This window comes from Meriones unguiculatus, chromosome 1 (assembly GCF_030254825.1).
Source record: "Meriones unguiculatus strain TT.TT164.6M chromosome 1, Bangor_MerUng_6.1, whole genome shotgun sequence".
NCBI lineage: Eukaryota > Metazoa > Chordata > Mammalia > Rodentia > Muridae > Meriones > Meriones unguiculatus.
This window is the reverse complement of record NC_083349.1, coordinates 97,654,921-97,672,717: the sequence shown is the minus strand read 5'-3', so window position 1 is coordinate 97,672,717 and position 17,797 is coordinate 97,654,921. Positions and strand designations below refer to the sequence as shown.

Sequence of the window (17,797 nt, the reverse complement as noted above, 5' to 3'; positions counted from 1 at the left end):
GCTAACAACCAACAACAAATGGGAAGCAAAACTTGGGAAGCATTAAGTAATTGTTTCTTTGTTGTTCAAGTGGATTTTCTTTTACATTTGAGTTAATACATTAGTGGAAACAATTTCATTGACAAAATCCCCTTATTAAATAAGATTCATATCTTGAAACTCAAACTCTGAAAAAAAAAAATCCTCCCAATTCAAGGCATGTTGATTATCTTAAATCCAGGAGAACACTGTTATTGTATTTTGTAAAATCACATCCTACTGCTCCAAGCCTGCTGGCACTAAAACTCAAAACTGTCTGTGAGGGAAAATATTTCACTGAAAATGCAATATTCCCATATTTTAAGTACAGTTTTTTAAAGCATGTTTTTATCAGGGCACTGCTTGCTCCCTCAGTTTCAGCAAGCTGGGTTTCCTGATAGATTATCAGCTGATCATGTTGCTCTTCAAGCACAGCTCTTCACATCTGGATATGCAAGCTGCTTTGGCAGCTGCAGGCACTCTGCAACAGGAACAGGAGATAACCAGGCCTGGGCTAAGCCACATGGAAGAGCCAGGAAGGCTGTGACATCAGCCATAAAATGTCCTTTTTCAGTGTTGATGTCATACTTTACATGATCATTCAAAAATACACACTAGTTCTATAGTGGGCTCAAGTGACCAAAAAATGCAGGAGTGATGATTCCATCTAAATTGCCTCATGTAGCATAATAACTGCGGCCACAAACTTCACATATAATGAAGAGCTGTTGGCAGTTAAGGGCAACAGATTCACTGAGCAACACAAAGAATAGTGACAGTGAAGTCGTTGACTGAGCCACCAGGGTCCTAAATTCACCCACTAGCTCATGCAAAAGTCAGCTGAAACCTCCTATCACCTCTTTCTCCAGGCCTGGGATTTGGAGTAAATGCAAAAGGAGGTCTATAACCCTCATCTGGAATGCCTCAAGGAAGAATCATTCATGGCATCCAGAAAGCATGGGTAAGAGAGAGGTCATAGCCAGAACTCTACCACCTGTGGAAAGTTAACCCACAGTCGGGTGTTGCTCCAACCTGGCTGGGAGCCGGGCCACTTTTGCTGGTGTTTTCTGACCCATGTCTGTGCTGTGGCGGGTGCAGAAAAACCACACCAAGCCCAATAGAATCTCTTGCCCAGCACATAGCAGCAGCAGACGGCTTGGCTCCTACCATAGCAGGGAGTACCTTCTAGCTCATAATTGATGAGAAATGACTTTCATGTGTATGTATGTATGCATGTATATGTATATTTATATGTAAAATATATATATATATATTTCTCCCACACTAAAGAAGACAAGGTTATGACAGCTGCACATACATCTAATTTAAGCAAAAGTATGTTAGAAAGATATATATTCAAAGTGTGCAGACATTCCTAGACAAGTCTGTCCATCTGTTCAGTTATTGCAGATCTTGTGTGGATGGTGAAATCTTTGCCCAAGATGAAGTGGCATTCAGCCAGTTCACAAGAGGAGTGAATCATCCAATTCCAACTTGTGGGTCTACTTAGGCTACAAATGTTTATTGTGTTCAGTATTAAATTTGCAATCAGTCCTTCTCTTCTGTCCTGAAGATTCACCAGTGACCAAAACACAAATCTCTGTGTTCATTAACTTCTGTTCTAGTGTGGAGGTACCAAATAATAAGTATAAATATTAGATATAAGAATGGGTCATGGTGGGGCAGAGAAGAATCAGTTTAAGGACTGAGACTGTGTATCAAATAGGTGCACTAAGGGCATGTGTGATTTTATATTGGTGCTCAAAGATGAGTTAAAATATTTGAGCAAAATCTAAAGGAAAAAAAGAATTTAAGACTTGTAGATATCTATAAGAGTAGGAGTACAGCCAACTACTATTATGGAGAGGTCCCAATAATAACAGTACTTGGCAGTGTGTATCTAGAAAACCACAGAGACACCAGTGTGGTGAAGGCATGAGTGAGAGGGATAGGACTCGGGAGTGTGGAGGTATTGGCCTTGACAGGAATGGAAATAGATCAGGAAGCACTATCACATTTTCTTTTCAGAAGCATCTCTCATCTGGATCAGTGACTATGGGATCAGATGCAGAAACAGGGAGACTGTAGTAAGATCTGCGTTTTAAAGGAACTCAAAGTCTGGCAAGTATACAAATTACAGATCAGACAGCTAACATTTAGAAAGGAGAAAGCCTTTGTAGTAATCCCTTCGGATGTTCAGTGCAAAATGTCTTGAGAGCCTAAAAATATAGGAAAGATTAACTAGAAGATTCAAGACTGTGCCTGTCTCTAAGACTGATACATTAACTGTGCTCTCCAAATTACTGTCAAACCCAGCACTCCACTTTCCATGCTTCAGTCAGTTTGAACTTCTACAAAGCAAAGAAGATATTTTCAACCACCTTAAAATTCCTTATTGGGTTTTACTTGCCCATTTCCCTGTAGTCAATGCCTACACACCTGGAGTCTGCTGAAGAACTTTTAAGATAAAATCTCTAAACTTCAGGATGTAGTTCTTCCTGTGTGCTGAACAAGACAACACTGGTCTATCTATGAGCTATTACAAACTGTTTTCTGTGCCCCAGACTAGCAGGTTTTTTTTTTTTTTCTGCTGAGCCTCAAATTTTTACAAGCCCAATACCCACTCATAGTCACCTTCCCGAGAGTAAGACAGCCCATTATAAACATGGCTATAGAAGGTATGCTAAGTTCCTTATATGTATCAATTATTTATTATATTTTCAAGAATCAGTTCTGTGTTAAACTGTCCTAGTATCAAGCTTTTCATGACAACCCAGGCAACTAGTACTCCTGTGGAACTTTTTGGTAATGGGGCAATGACTCTGTGTTGAAATGGAAAAAAAAATGAGGGTTAGACAGGTTAACTTCATATAGAAAGCACAACTATATTTGGAGTCGTATAACTAAGAATTAGATAGACTAGGACTTGGTGAGAGTCACACACAGAGTGAATTCTAGAATGAATATTAAACCTTGGTCTGTTTCAGAGAGGAGTGTTATCTTCTCTTTGATAACAGGTGAAGCAATATTTGACAGCTGCTGAATGTCTGCTTGAACTAGCCCTTCAGAAACCCTCTTAGAGCAAGGAGAACTGTGTTAGCGTCAGTCTCCTGGAAGGTTCCCAACAGCCTGGATTTTTTTTTTCTTATGGTTTAGACACTGAAGCAGGAAAGCATCAATGACAGCACAAGAGCTGGCATGTTCCTAGAGACAGCTGCCCTGCACGCCCTAGCCTTTAGCAATTGCCTGGCAACCACTTCCTGTGTACACTGTCAGGGCAATCTCAGGTCCGCCAACAAAAAGCTCTGCCCTCCATCTCTGCTGTGGCCCATATCTGACACTGTTCTTACCCAGAAGGCTAACAGATGTAGAAAGGCAGGTGGATGTGTACAAATCCATCACCATGATCAGAGTCAGCAAAAAGAGGGGGAGGAGGAAGGGGCTTCTGAGGTGACCTAAAAACATCACAGTGATTTTCAAGAGGGGACAGCACAATAATTTGTGAAATCGTTGGCTACAAAACACTGATGTAACTTATTGGCGATGATGCAGCTGGAAGGAACTCTCTGGATTTCAGTTTCTGTCTCCATTAAATTAATACCGAGTCCAAATACTCATTAGGATATGAATAGCTGTTAGATACAAGGCACTTTCTTTCTTGCCCCAACGTCTCCCTTCTTCCAGGGCTTTTTTCTTCATTATTTAACTAGTTCTCGTTGAACTTCCTTGCACATCCTTACGTATCCTTCTATTAAAATAGAGCAGGGAGATATTGTACAGCCACAGAAAAGCAGATATAAATCGTGTTTCTTTCTAGGCTTTCTTATATTCTTCCTCAATCTACTGAATACAGGGCAAGTGTAGGTTGACGGCGACGGATTCAGGTTAACTCTAGCCAAGGATCACTTAGAAACATTCATTACACTCTCCAAATTAGTCAAGAATGCCTGAATTATTTTCTATATATTGCCTGTTTTAAATCAAAACAAATAAATGGTATAACATACATGTTACAGAGCTGAATGATAGTGACAGATGAAGGTAAAAAGCCAATCAGGAGTTGGTAAACAAGTCACTTACATAAAAGGAAGGGTTACAGCTGTATGCAGCAGAAACATACATGCAAGGGGTGTGCTCACCAAACTCCCACTCTAAAGAAAAAGAGCCCCACCATACAGAATGCCTATTCCCTTTGGAGGCTGTAGTCAGTTCTGACTGTCAAAGAGTACCTGACTCAGAGAAAAGGAATATGCTAGATTCCCACCACCTCAGCTCACTAGATGACCTCATCACATTCTGTTAATTGGCAGTTGGTCTTATTGATTTTTCTTTCCCCACTTTCTCCCCCATCCTCTTGATTCTTTTGTCTTTCTCATCCACAGAACCTCTTTTCCTCTTCTTGTGTGTACTATTGCTTTTCCACCTTTTTACACATCTTTTTTCCTCCCACAGCATTCTTTCTAGTGTCCTAGCCTATCTCCACATTCTCATTCTGAAGTCTGTGCTCTCTACTAGTGTTTCCCTTGACTACAATCTTTTTCTTTATGCAGATCAAACTGAGGCATGTCCATAGCTGAACCTTAAAGTTCTGTAAATTTTACTCTGTGCTGAGAATACCCTTGCAGACTGAAATCTTCAGTGCTAAGTAAGCAATTAGTCTATTTCTAAGGCAACAGTTAAGCAAATGTAAACCTGTATCTACAACCCATGCCAGGACTTCCAAGCTCCTCTAAAGAAAGAGGAGCACAAAGGGTTAAGGTTCTTTGCATCTGGTCATTCCACCTAGAATGCTAATTACAGCACCCTGGGTCCCAGCCTTAGTCCCTCAGACTGCAGCCAGAGGTAAGGAAAGGATTTCCACAGTCAGTCTGCATTAACACCATTTTAATTCCCCCTTGCCATCCACCTATCAAATAGAGCAAACAGTGTTTCCTCTCTGCTGATGGATAATGGATAAATTAGAAGTTTCTTGAAGGAGTCAGGCTGTGCAGGCCAGATGAGGGGCTCATGACCTTCTCTTTGAACTAATAAAACTGGAATCAGGATCCTGTCTCATGTCAGAAAACACCCACTTAAATTGCATAGCAAAGGCAGCAGCTAGGGTAAAAGTTAGGCCATGCAGTCCAAAAAAAGGAAAATGATTTAAGATATAAGATTTAAGCAAACAAAGTTATGGAGAAGCCATGTGTCCTACCCACTAGCCCTATTCTCTGTTTTTGTCCATAGCCCTTACTACTTTTACATGCTAAATAATTTATTCAGTGATTCTGTTTATTGTCATCTTACTCCAGTTGACTCAAACCTTATAGGATCAGAGATTTCTGATCTATATATGTATATGTATGTATGTATGGATGGATGTATGGATGGATGTATGAAATTATGTATGTATAAATTTTAATTTTCTGCAGTGATTCATTCCTGCTTCCTAGAGTCAGAATTGGTGCATAAAAGATGCACACATATACTTACTGGATGAATAAAATAATTCTCAGAGGGTCATATGCTGAGTCATCAAATCTCCGTTGCTGCCTCAGAAGCTGGGAATAATTGGGCCTGGGCACTGCACTTAAAAAATTCACTACGTGAAATGGATGTGCCCACAATAAGCAGAGGTAGGCATCGGGTTGAAAAGCCAATAGGAGTGTCAGGCAGAGGAGAGGAAATAAGTCGTTCAGGCACATGGTGAAGAATCTTAAGCTGGAAGAGCAGGTCCCTAGCAAGGAGAGAGTGTCTTCCACAGCCTGTGGTTCCAGGGTAGTCTCAGGTTTTCCTGTACCAGCTCTGGTTTGCTGATTGAATGCACTGTTGAGAGCACTGAACAGTGTATCTATTCCCTTGCTTTTCAGTATAACTCAAAGATACCCAGTCAAACCTCTTCCAACCCCCACCATGCTAGAGGTCCTAGAAGAGGGGACATTTTTTAAATTTAAATATGTTAACTCTGCATGCTAGTGTGAACTTGTGTGAAGAAAGAAGAAACTAGAAAAGAAGACAGAGAGGGATACAGATAGAAGAAGCTTTGATCTTCTGGGGCTCCCTGAGGTCAGTAAGGGCTGACTCAGAGGTTACTACCCCGGGGCTGTGTAGCACATGTCATGACTGTACTTACAACAATGATGGCAGTGAAGGCTGAAATCGCTGACTATACCTGCCCTCTACAAACACATACACACACACACACACACACACACACACATTTTATTATTTTTCTTTGTCTCCCTGAGCTTTCTGTGAATAGTCAGTAGTTCAAGGACGTTTCTATTATCATTTTCATCTTACAAATTAGAGAAGTATAATACATAGTTTATACAAGTTTATTGAGAAAGTTCATTGGACCTTAAATGCTATAACAAGGATTTGTTTTATAACCCTGCGCTTGGCATTATATCACAGTGAGTTTTATTTGTTTAATTCTACAACAATATTGTAGAAAGACAAAGACAAAGAGCTCTGCATTTAGATAGCTGGTGATGAATAAACTCTCAGGCAGCCTTCCTTCCCACGGGATTACATGTGTATAGACTGCTTTGTCTCCAGGCCTTTAATCCTGTCTCCTGTGTCCCGGTGGCCGTCAGCTGAAGTCTGACAGCCAAAATCATTCCAAAGTCATGTGACACACGCAAGCGCAAGCGTTTTCAGTTTGCTTAGGAGAACCCCAAGGGATGGAAAGAGATACCAGCAGGAAGGAAGATAACAAAACTGATAGAGAAGAAAGGTCAGCAGGTGGGAACTGGCACAGAATTTTGTCATAGCAAAGCAATACTATATTATTAGTAAACCAGAAGTTTTTCAAGGATCTCAGTGTAATTCACAAATTCCCTGTTGTAAAGTCAATAGACTAATTGAAAAACAAACAAACAAACAAACAAAAAAAAACTTAAACTGGTCAAGAATAAAACAAAACAAAACCCCAACAAGGACAATATATTCGTTTATGGTTTCACTGACCAGGCTTTTCTTAATCACTCACATGTGCCAAATACTTAAACACCATGTGGCAAAGATGAAAAAAATACCTCTCAAATGCAGCTAACACTCATGAGGGTGCTACTGGAACAAGTATGAACCTCCTCTCTAGGAGATGGACCTCATCCATTGCTGCAGGATTCACCTGGCATTTCAACAGCATTAGTGAACACTCAGGTGGACTACATGGAAGTTTCCACATTCATGCACAATTCTAGAAACATCAGAACACTGCATTAAGGGTATTAAGAGTTCCCTTGTGGAGTCAGGGGCTTGGAACCTATCCTTTGTACTCTTTGATTCTTCCAGAGGCCTTCTGATTGACAACAGTAACTACTTCTGATGAATAATTTGTTTACCATCAAGCTTGGGGAGAAATAGCAGCCTTTCTTTGATAGCTGATTTTATATGCTGGAAAAGAATGAGGTCATATATGTGCTTCTATATGTAAGTCATTTAAAAAAGATTTTCTACCAAAAATATTCTCCATCCTAGACTGGAGACATTCAGCCTTCAGAAATGTGGTGTGAGATGGATCACTGGAGGAAAGCACTTGTCAGGCAAGCAGGAAGTCTCCATGCCCAGAACCCTCTTAATGTCCCTGTAAGCATGACAGCCTGCTGTGATCCCAGTACTGTGGGTGTAAGCACGAGGATCCCCAACAAGCTGGAGAGCTAGTCTAGCCCACTGGTGAGCTCTGGGTTCTACTAAGACCCTGCCCCTTAAACAACTGAGAAAAGACACCTGGTGTCAACGTCAGGCCTCTGCACTCACGGCACAACTGCAAAGAAAAGAAAATTCCATAAAGGGAGGAATCTAAAGAAGAAATCTCTCTAGTGTGTGGAAGAAGGAGGAATCTGAAAGACACGTATGGTGGGAATAATGTGAGGAATCTAGATCTCTTCAACTTCAGTTCACCCCTCCCCCCCCCGCCAAAATCAGTTGGAATCAATAAGATACGGGTACCTGGGCTGTATCTTCAGGCACACAATAGATAGAATTGTAATGTTCCTGCACACACAGGCAGTTCTAAGGTAGTGTGATCTTGGCACTGCTCCTTGAAAAGGCCTGGAATAAAGACCAGATGGGAAGAGAAGGAAAAGCTGAGCAGAGCACAGCGAGGACTCTGAGGCAGGTGCGTCTGCAGGAGTCACACTCAGGAGAACACTTAATGAAGGAAGTAGAACTCAGTGCCTGAGAATTGCAGGGCAGTCATGTGCTTTGTATATTATTTGGATACCAGCGTGAAAAAATAAAAAAATTATCACATGGCTTTGCTTCCTGCAGGCAATACGAGGACCCCTGGCAGGATTAAAAGGGAAGGCCCTTCATGACTGTGCTGGCAAGGAGGCAGAAGGCTAGAGGAATGCAGTTGGAGAGACAATCACGGACGCTCCTCAAAGGGAGATATGAAGGCACTGAGTAATTTACAAAGCACCTAATTCATAATCTTGCTGCTCTCTAGTTCTGCCTCTCTAAGTAGGAGAGAGCTGGGATTGCTCCTATCTACAGCAACACCTGACCACTATTGAAGTTTCCAGATGCAAATCCCAGAAGACAAAAATTGAAATAGGCAGGACCATGAACCCTAGATCAGATCTGAGTAGTGGGGAAATTTACACTCTTTAACTTATAAGCTTTTCATAGGCACTGCCTGTTTGTCCCACTCTTAAACTCCAGAGTTAATCTGACATGTGCAGTTGCTCTTTTTGCTTTCTAGTGTACCTCTTGGAAGAGGGATTTTTAGCCATATAATTAAATTTCCGGACAAATGATACCAGATCGTCGCAACTGATTTTCTGTTTCAATTCTTTTTTTTTTTTTTTTACAAAGAAAATGCTGGTTAATTGAATATAGTCTGGTGAATTTAACGAGTTTAGCCCCTGCTTCATCTTCAAGAAACAAAACAAAACAAAACAAAAAACTTTCTTAGGAGATGGACTTTATCATTGAAAGTAAGTCTTTTTCCTGTTTGGTATCATATTTTGATCCTTAGGCAAAATCAGATGCTCCTGCATATAGCAGAAGTGGGAAGCAAAAAGAAATATATAAAATATAGTATAAATTATACATAATAACCAAGAGTATAAATGCATCCGTTTTGTGGATTTTTTTTAATATTCTATGCTACCGTTGTGGAAAGTTCCTGACAGAATGCTCAATGGCTTGGCTCTAAAACCACGTACAAATCCACACAGAAGCAGTAAAATTTCAAAAGGGAAGTAGGCTTAAAGAGGAACTTGTCAACTCTTATTATTCAACAAAATAAATGGAGTGTTGATGGCCCATGGGAAAAAAAAAACATTTTTACACAAATCCCTGATCAGTTTATGAAACATAAATGCTTTCTGTTACATAGGAGCAGCGTATGCACCCCTCAACCCAGCCTCGTATGTTAATCTTGAAAAAATTGCTTAGATATCAATTGAAGGGTTACAGTTTTAATGTTAGAAATGATGTTGAAGCTGCTTTATTATTGCCTTCTTCTGACAGATTAGGATCTATCATGAAGTTAATCCAGAGAGGAGATACTGGGAAAGCTAAGGGGAAACTCAGTGGAAAAAAAGAAAAAAAAATCTAGCCATTTGGTCATTTGATTAATAATGATAATTCCTTTGTTTCCTCAAGCCTTTGTTTAACTTAAATAGGAATCATTTCATCTATATTAATGAGTAACACATCACACAAGCATCCATCCATCCATCCATCCATCTACCGATTTAACAAATACTCAATGTCTGGTAATGTGTAATTCACAGGCACTAAAACCACAAATGAGACAAATGTGATCTCTGTCTTAATGGAATGTGTGCCCTCACTGGAAGCCAGCAACAGATGTTACTCTAAATTATTACCTGAAACTGTAATCATTAGCTGTGACAAATCCTCTTTAAGAGAAACACAATCATATAAAAGTAGAACCCCAGGGCGTGATCTCTGGGGTTTTAGTGGAGGCTCCATGAGGAAATAAGATTTGAGTTATTTAGAAATTTAGAAAACTACAGGAAATCGGGCAAATCAGTTGCATCAGTGCAAGGCTTCCAGTGACCCCTTGGCATTACCCTTCTGGATAATGGGATTACTCACAGACGTACCATTGTATTGGGGGGGAATAGGGTATGAGATCACATCTGGGAAACACTGGAAATAGCTTTTATAGTGTACATGGCATGAGATTTTTCCCTCTTAGAAGTCAGAGCTATTCGGCTGCCTTTGGTTGCTCTCTGACACACCATTCTGGGTGGAGGGATGGATGAAGGGCTCACTGGTTTAGAGACTGTTAAGAACTAAATACTAGAGTCAGCCCCACTGACGACCTTCGGACAGGCCCCTTCTCCTCTCTCTCTCTCTCTCTCTCTCTCTCTCTCTCTCTCTCTCTCTCATTCAACTGTAGAAACAGAATTCTGCTAACAATATGGAGTTAAGATACTCTAATTCTACATTTTGGCATTTATCACCATTCATTAAGACAGCACCTATCTGCATCTCTGGGTTGGCTGTTTCCAAGAGTCAACTGAACTACTAAATCAAAATAACTAAATATGAATCGTATTTTTCTTTCTTAAACTTGTATACCTAACCTTCCTGATCCATCTATCCTTAAAGCCAAATTTGCCTTTGTAAAATTTCCTCTACTATTATTACTATCATATCCCCCCCCCCCCCGGGAAACCTCTTAAAAGTCGTATAACTTTGCTTTTCATTTCTCCGGTATGAAATTCCAGACCGAGAACTGCAATGTTTTTTCAAAGTCGTGTCACAAAAGTGACAGACCAGATTCTAAAACAAGGTCGGTGAATTTCTAGAACACTTCTCTTGCCTCTATAACAACTGCCGAGATGCCCTGGGCTCACTAATGTTGCATTTATACCCTCTCCTGCTCTATTCTATGTAAGGAATTGACAATCCATGGCCAATGGGCCCAACCCAGCCTGCCACCTGGTCTTATAAAGCCCATGAATTTAAAATGTTTTTTGATTTTTAGATGATTGAAAGCTGGAATAAAGGAATATTTCTCATTTCAAAAGAAACTTGTGAGATATTCAGAGTCAGTGTTTATAAATAACTTCTTACAAAAAACAGCTCTTTCATTATGGGTGTATTGTCTGTGTTGGTTTTCTTATTGCAAGAATAGAATTGAATGACTGTTACAGACACCATGGTCCACAAAGCCAAAAGCATTCTTAATCACTATTAAAATATAATATATATGTATATATATTATACATATGTATATACATATATAATATATGTGTATATTATGTATATATACATATGTATATACACATATGTATATATAATATATGTGTATATTATGTGTATATATGTATATATATATATATAAAGGTTTGGTGTCTGTGTCATTGTGCGTATGCTGTTTTTCCACCTTCCCGTGGCAACACCCTATATCATTTAGCATATTCGTGTAAAGGCACAGTAGGAATCTCATTTATCTAGGTCTTTATAGATTATTGTGTTACAGTAACTATAGTATTAATATATTTATTCCCCCATAAAAAGTCATAGGCTTGTTATTATTGCTATTACTATTATTATCATTATCATGGCTCCTTAAATAGACGAGGAAAGCAAGATAAGTGAAGAGAAATGCTGAATTCAAACAAATCTTATATGTATGAATGGACAGCTGGCCTCAGAGACCTGTAGGCTGAGAACACAACAGGCCTGCAGTTGAACATCCCCAAACAAAAAGCAATGTCTCGGCGCTCTTTCCTCTCTGGGAGATCCATGATAGAAATCTAGGCATCCCCAAGGCTGAAAAAGCAGTCCCCTTCGGGAAGGTGTTCTACATTGCCAAAGAGAAAGAAAAGCAGACTGGACCTGAATGGAATGCCTTCTGGGTATCACTACCTCGCTTACAGCCATTTGATGTCTGTTACCCTTTATGGTTGTTTAAAATAAAAAAAAAAATTGAAAACTGCATGCCATCTGATATGTTTTCTAATGCTGAGCATGGTCTGTAATGAGAGCACAGATTTAAAAAAAAAAAAAAGCTCTTGGAAGAACTACATGTTCTGGGAAGAAAGACAAAGAATCCTTGAATTTGTCCAACACACACAAACTTCAGCCCCGGGGTGGTTATGCTGTCCACTACAAGAAACGTATTTTGAAGAGATCCCCTGAGATGTGGCACCATTCCGAACTCTCCGGTGCCACCTACAGTGAGGGGCTACAAAGCAAGTGTCCTTTAGGGCGGAGAATTAGCCACTCAAAGACCTAAACCTGTCACCAGGCTTGCATGTTCTGTACTAAGGAATGAGCACAACCAGAGAGTGGCCTTGTGCCCTATGCATTAATGAAGATCTGGGGGAAACTGGAGAAGTGCACAGGAGAATTCATCAGAGCCATCAATGATAAATAGACAAAACCACTAGGGTGGTGCCAAGGAATTCCTGGCGTGGCATCACACATATAACCTCAGAAACCTGGAGGCAGAGGCAGGACATTTCAAAGTCCACTTGGGCTCCATGGTGAAAATTTATCTTTAAAACCAAACAAAAAGTAAACGGAGAAGTGAGGTGACTGATGGGTGGCCTACCCTTTCTCCTTACCTTTGACGATCGCAGCCTGTCTGGCAAGGTATGCTGTGAGTCTATGTTGAATGTTACCTTCAAGCATAAAAGGCATTTGGGCAGTCCCAAGAGCTACTATTTGTCCTGACTCCATAGTACATGCCCACAGTCCTGCAGGGAGCAGGGCAGATCAGTATCTATGGGTATGCTCATGACATTGCCCTATGGGTTGCCCTTGTCATAAAATGTCCAGGACATGCTTCACTTGATTCAAAATGACTAGGCATATTGGTTTTCTAAACCCCTTTACCTCTTTGTGATGATCCAAACTACCCTCTCCTCTTGTCTCCTCTCCTCTTCTCTCCCCTCCTCTCTCATCCTCTCTTCTGCCCTCTCCTCCCCTCCCCTCTCCTCTCCCCTTCTCTCCTCTTTTCTCCTCTCTTCTCCTCAAGGAAGTCATGGGCCAAGCTTCTCTTTCTTTTTCATCCCTTCCAGCATGTCATTCTTCTGCAGTTCAGATACTCCCTTACTCAGCCATGTTATTTCATCTATGGGCGTTCTGGATCCTGCAGGAAGCATTAGGTCCAGAACATGGCTTTTGTACAGTCTCTCATTCAGCTGCACCATAGTCTTCATCTTTAAATTAAGGCAACGGTGCTTCTTTGCTGGGCATCTGGACCCTGATGGGATGAGCGTTCAATGTATGTGCATTTTTTTTTAAAAGCCTAATGCAGGGCCTTACATTCACTGAGTGCTCAATAGATGCCGTGGTTGGATTCATGTAAGTTGCTGAATCACTCATTGCCTTGCAGTTTGACTTGATCACACATTAGATTCAACAAAGAAGTTATTTCTTTTTTTGCGACTTGGCCTGCAATGGCATGAAATCTGCCTGGTGATTACTCTCCTTTTAAGATGGCCTCTGATATTTACACTAATTTCCCAAGATCTCTTGAATGTGCAGGGGAGGTTTATCTGGATTGGCATCAGGATATTGTTGCCTGAGTAGGAATGCTGTAAAATGTTACGATACAGCACCTTCAGGATTTTAAGACCCCCAGTTTACTCTAGAGAAAACACTGCCCAATTCTCAGATTTAAAACGGCTAACTTTTCAAGAAAAGATCCAAAGGTTGCTTCATAGTAAAACCTTTATAAGAAACCATGTTTGTCTTCTTCCGGTTGCTGACCACTTGTTCAAAAGCTCTGCTCCCAGGCACTAGGCTCCTCATACTTCCCCATCAGAACAGTCTTCAGAGGGCATTCATTGGGCAGAAACCCAGTTTTAACTCTTTCGCTTCCTCTTTGTTTTGCTGTCTCCCAGGTCTTTGAGGCTTCCTGCCAGTTGACTGCATAAAGCATTCCTGGTTCACAAATTCACATATGCTAATGGCCCGTGAGGATTCCTACATAGTACCTCTTTGCTGGGCAATACTTTTGTATTTTGTTATTGATCTGTCAGTCAGAATTCCTTCACTCAAATGAATGAAGTTCATACTAATGCGTTCAGATCCTATGATGGCCAATGGATAAAGGCTTTGACCCTGTAAGTGTTCTACCAAACTCTAACAACTTCTTATAAGTGATGTACAGGCCCTCAGCCACAGAAACATCTTCCTTGCTTCACTTGTCAGCCAGGGATGCTCCCTTCCTTTTTTGAAAACTGGGCAGATAGTAAAGTAAAATGTGTGTTATTTGAACCTTCTTCTACTTTGTTACACTCTGGACTAGAAGGACCAAGGACCAAAAGACCAAAGGACGGACGGTTACAAGTGTGAGTGCAAGGCAATCAGTTTCAAAACAGAGTGGACAGGGAAGAGGGCAACGAGGACCATTGAATCAAGACACTCTCTGTTTGTATTCTGAACTCCTTTGATGAAAGCATAGAATAGCAGTGAGCACTTATCCTAGAAGTCTCCAAGTCAGAAAACAGGCTGTCTGAGTTGCACATAAGTAATACTCTGAGCCTACTCCTTGATTAGTACACATGAGAGGCTAGAGGCTGGGGAAAAAGAGAGAGGAAAAGTAGAGGAGGGAGAAAGAGCAGGAGGGAGGGAGAGAGGAACACAAACGGGGGGGGGAGCAGGGAGGGAGAGAATGGAAAATAATTCTACTCTATCTAATGAGGCCCCACTGGACTAGTCCTGAGTTTAAATAAAAATCCCAAAGGCAAAAGCTGAAAGCTAACATTTCCCGAGTCTAGCCCATCCCAATGGGTCAGAAAACACCTGACATCTACCTCCACTAAATTTCGGAGACATCTCCCAGGAGCCAAAACCATTTTGTTCAGAGAGAAAAGTGGGAAGGGCGAGTGCAGTAACCCACTGGCCTGGTTAGCCTCGGAAGCTGCTGAGAACTGGAGAGGTAGGAAGCTAAGGGAGCAGTGAGGGTACCCACAGCATTCTGGAAGCTGGAGAAAATCTGCAGGAATACTTGCCACAAGAGGGAGCAGCAGAGTCTGTTCGGATGGGAGGTTAGTGGATAAATGTTCTTACTGGTGAAAAGGGGTGTCTAACCATGAGTGGAGATGGAATCATGACATATGGACGGTGCTGAATGATGACTAGACAAAAAGGCTTACATCCCCAAGTCACAGAAAGTAGTGCTTGGACCATCAAATTCTTAACAAAACAACTGGATTTTTATTTGAAAGGAACATGTATAACAACAGCTCAAGCATATGAAACATGCAACCTGATGCAATATCCTCTTCTCTAAATGTTATATATATATATTAAACTTTCATTTCAGTTTGGATCTTGTTAATGCCTGCTTCTTGCCTGTATATTGTTCTCCTCCTACTTAGAGCACCCTGGAGAAAAGACTGGCCACACTGAAAGACAACATGAAAATGACGCACTTGGGTCCAAAAACTATGACACCCACAAAAATGAGCAAAACACTTTCTTCTCATTGCTTGTCTGCTTTCATTTTCCCTACCCATTCTCTTTTTAAAGGAAGAATGCAATTTACAGAAGTTAAAGAGTTCTTCTCATCATCTGTTTTGTCAAAGAAACAGATTAAGCACTAAGAGAGAAGGAACCATGCGTTTACTTTTCAAGATAAATAAAAGTCTATTTTTGTCCATTAGAAAACATGTTAAATATAGCTTGCTAACAAAAGCTCCTTTCAATGTGTTTTATTGTTTCAAAACACAGAGCTTGAAAGAGCAACTACTGTAATTCCTACACATCGCTCCTCAGGGTGGCCCTCACCTTGCGATCCTGTTCCTATTTGGAGTTACAGCACCCACACTGCTGTGCTCTTCCCTTTCCCTTCATGGTCAACAAAGTTCCACTAATCTCTTCATCTAGATCCACACTGATACTACAGAAACCACTATTTGTAACAGTAAGGTCTACAGACAGATTTGGTGGGGCATGAAGCTCAGGCTGCTATGCCTTTAGTTCACTGCTCTCTTCCGAGCGCCATAAAGCAGTTCTCAAGACAGAGTAGTTAAGGCTGATCACTCTGGACACTTAGAACCTTTGCACCCTCTGGCCAGTTCAGCAGTGAATCTCAGTTCACCTTATTTTCACTTTCCCTCACACTTTTGCTAAGAACTAATTGTTCGTTTTTATTAAAACACAATAGCCATTTTAGCAGGGGAAAAGATCAAGCCTCTCTTTACAGGGGAGATCTCAGTCAAAGAGCCCAGAGATCCAAATGGAACCCTTAAAGCAGACGGAATTTGAAAATAAGAAAACCTGTCTTACTGAAAGCACTGGGCTCTCCCTCACCAGCTCCCTCACAAAACCGTAAAGATGGATCAGGCTTCCTTCCTTCCTCCTGCCTTCACACAGTGCTAACCCCCCAAATTAAGCAAGTTTAGCAAACCCAGAGAGCAAAATCCCAGTAACACAGGATTCGAAAGAGGAACCTAGAAGCAGTCAACACAGTCATGCCTCTTCCGGCTTTGTGTTCCTATCACAAATGAAGAATCTCGATTCACCCCCCCCCTTTTTTTTTCTGCAGAGGAGCTCGGAGAGAGGAGGTGTGTGTGTGTGTGTGTGTGTGTGTGTGTGTGTGTGTGTGTGTGTGTGTGTGTGTGTGTTAGAGGGCATACTTTCAGAATTCCCTCCAGGTTGTCTCCGTTCCAGCCCCCCCCCTAAACCCCCTTGAGAAATCATCACACAGCGGGCCCAAGGTTGTGGATGTTCAGCGGCTCCCATCTGAGGTACTCAAACAACCTTTTGAAGCAGATCTGATCAGAAATCTCCACCTCCGACAGCTGCTGGCTCCATGACCAGGATGCCTGAACTGTCTTTAGCGCATCTGTCATTTTTTTAAGCTTCTTCCACTACACCTCCCACTGATATCCTTTTTCTTCTCGTTTTAGTCTTTACACCTCCAGCAGGACAAAGTTTGTGTTGTTATATTCACAACCACTAGTGGCTGACTAGCAAGCAGAGAGCGCCTTCCAGGGAGCCAGGCTAAAGGGGGTTAAAAAACCATACCTAGCACAAAAGCATGACTTTCTGCCCGTGCTCACAGACAGCACGCACATTGCTGTCTTCCAAAAATGCTTTGTTAAATTGGATCGCTGCTGCCCTTAACTCAAGCACCGCCACTTTATCTAGGGAGGAAAGTAGGGACGGCCAGCAAGTCATTCATCAGACAGAGCCCGAATCTATGGATCTACAAGGGGGAGGGCCAGTGTGTTGGGGGGGGGAACAACAAGGATGCAAGTGCGTACATATGTTGTATATATATATTTAAACCATCTCTAGGACGGATTTGGTTTCTCTGGCTGACTGTCCTGCTCTGAGACCTCCCTCTTCCTCGAGAAGGAGGAGCCAAGAAGGAGATCCTTGAATCTCAGAACACAGGCCATTTCTCCAAGAGCCAACAGCACAGCCTCACGGGCAGATAATGCAGCTGTGAAGTTCCCTTTGAATCTCAGGGTGAAGACGCCTGTGGGTGCAGAAACCCCAACACACACCAAGGCAGAGCGCCCGGGCGCGGGGTTCCTACAGCCCACTCCCCACAGCCTCTCTCCCTCCTTTCTCTGCTACCCAGCCACACCTCCCTCCCCTCTGCAGTCCTCGCCTAGTAGCACCCCGCGCCCGCCAGAAGAGGTGGCTCCCAAGCAGAGCTGGGGGAAGACTCCAGGGATTACCAGGAAGGGTGGCCGACCCTGAGAGGAGCCCGGTGGGTGGAGGTGTCTGGCTTCCCAGCCGCACCGCTTGCTTTCCGGGTGGACTTAGCTCTTCGCGCCCTGAATCCTCGCAGCCCAGCACTGTCCAGGGTGCAGCATCTCTTCTCCCCCGCCCCCCG

The 17,797-nt window shown here is 41.9% G+C and overlaps 1 protein-coding gene across 17 annotated transcripts in view; it reads right to left on the bottom strand.

Moving 5' to 3' along the window:
- Slc8a1 (solute carrier family 8 member A1) overlaps positions 1–17,797 on the bottom strand; it is a 368,033-nt gene that overhangs the window by 280,978 nt on the left and 69,258 nt on the right. For 4 of the 17 annotated variants that reach the window (XM_060363790.1, XM_060363801.1, XM_060363794.1 and 1 more), the window contains exon 1: positions 17,640–17,753. The exons of 9 other annotated variants lie outside the window; for them this stretch is intronic. The gene's annotated coding sequence lies outside the window, so the exon portion shown is untranslated. Of the gene's footprint in view, positions 1–17,639; positions 17,755–17,797 lie in introns of those variants that run through there. 4 more of the 17 variants (XM_060363792.1, XM_060363804.1, XM_060363796.1 and 1 more) reach the window with 2 other exon arrangements.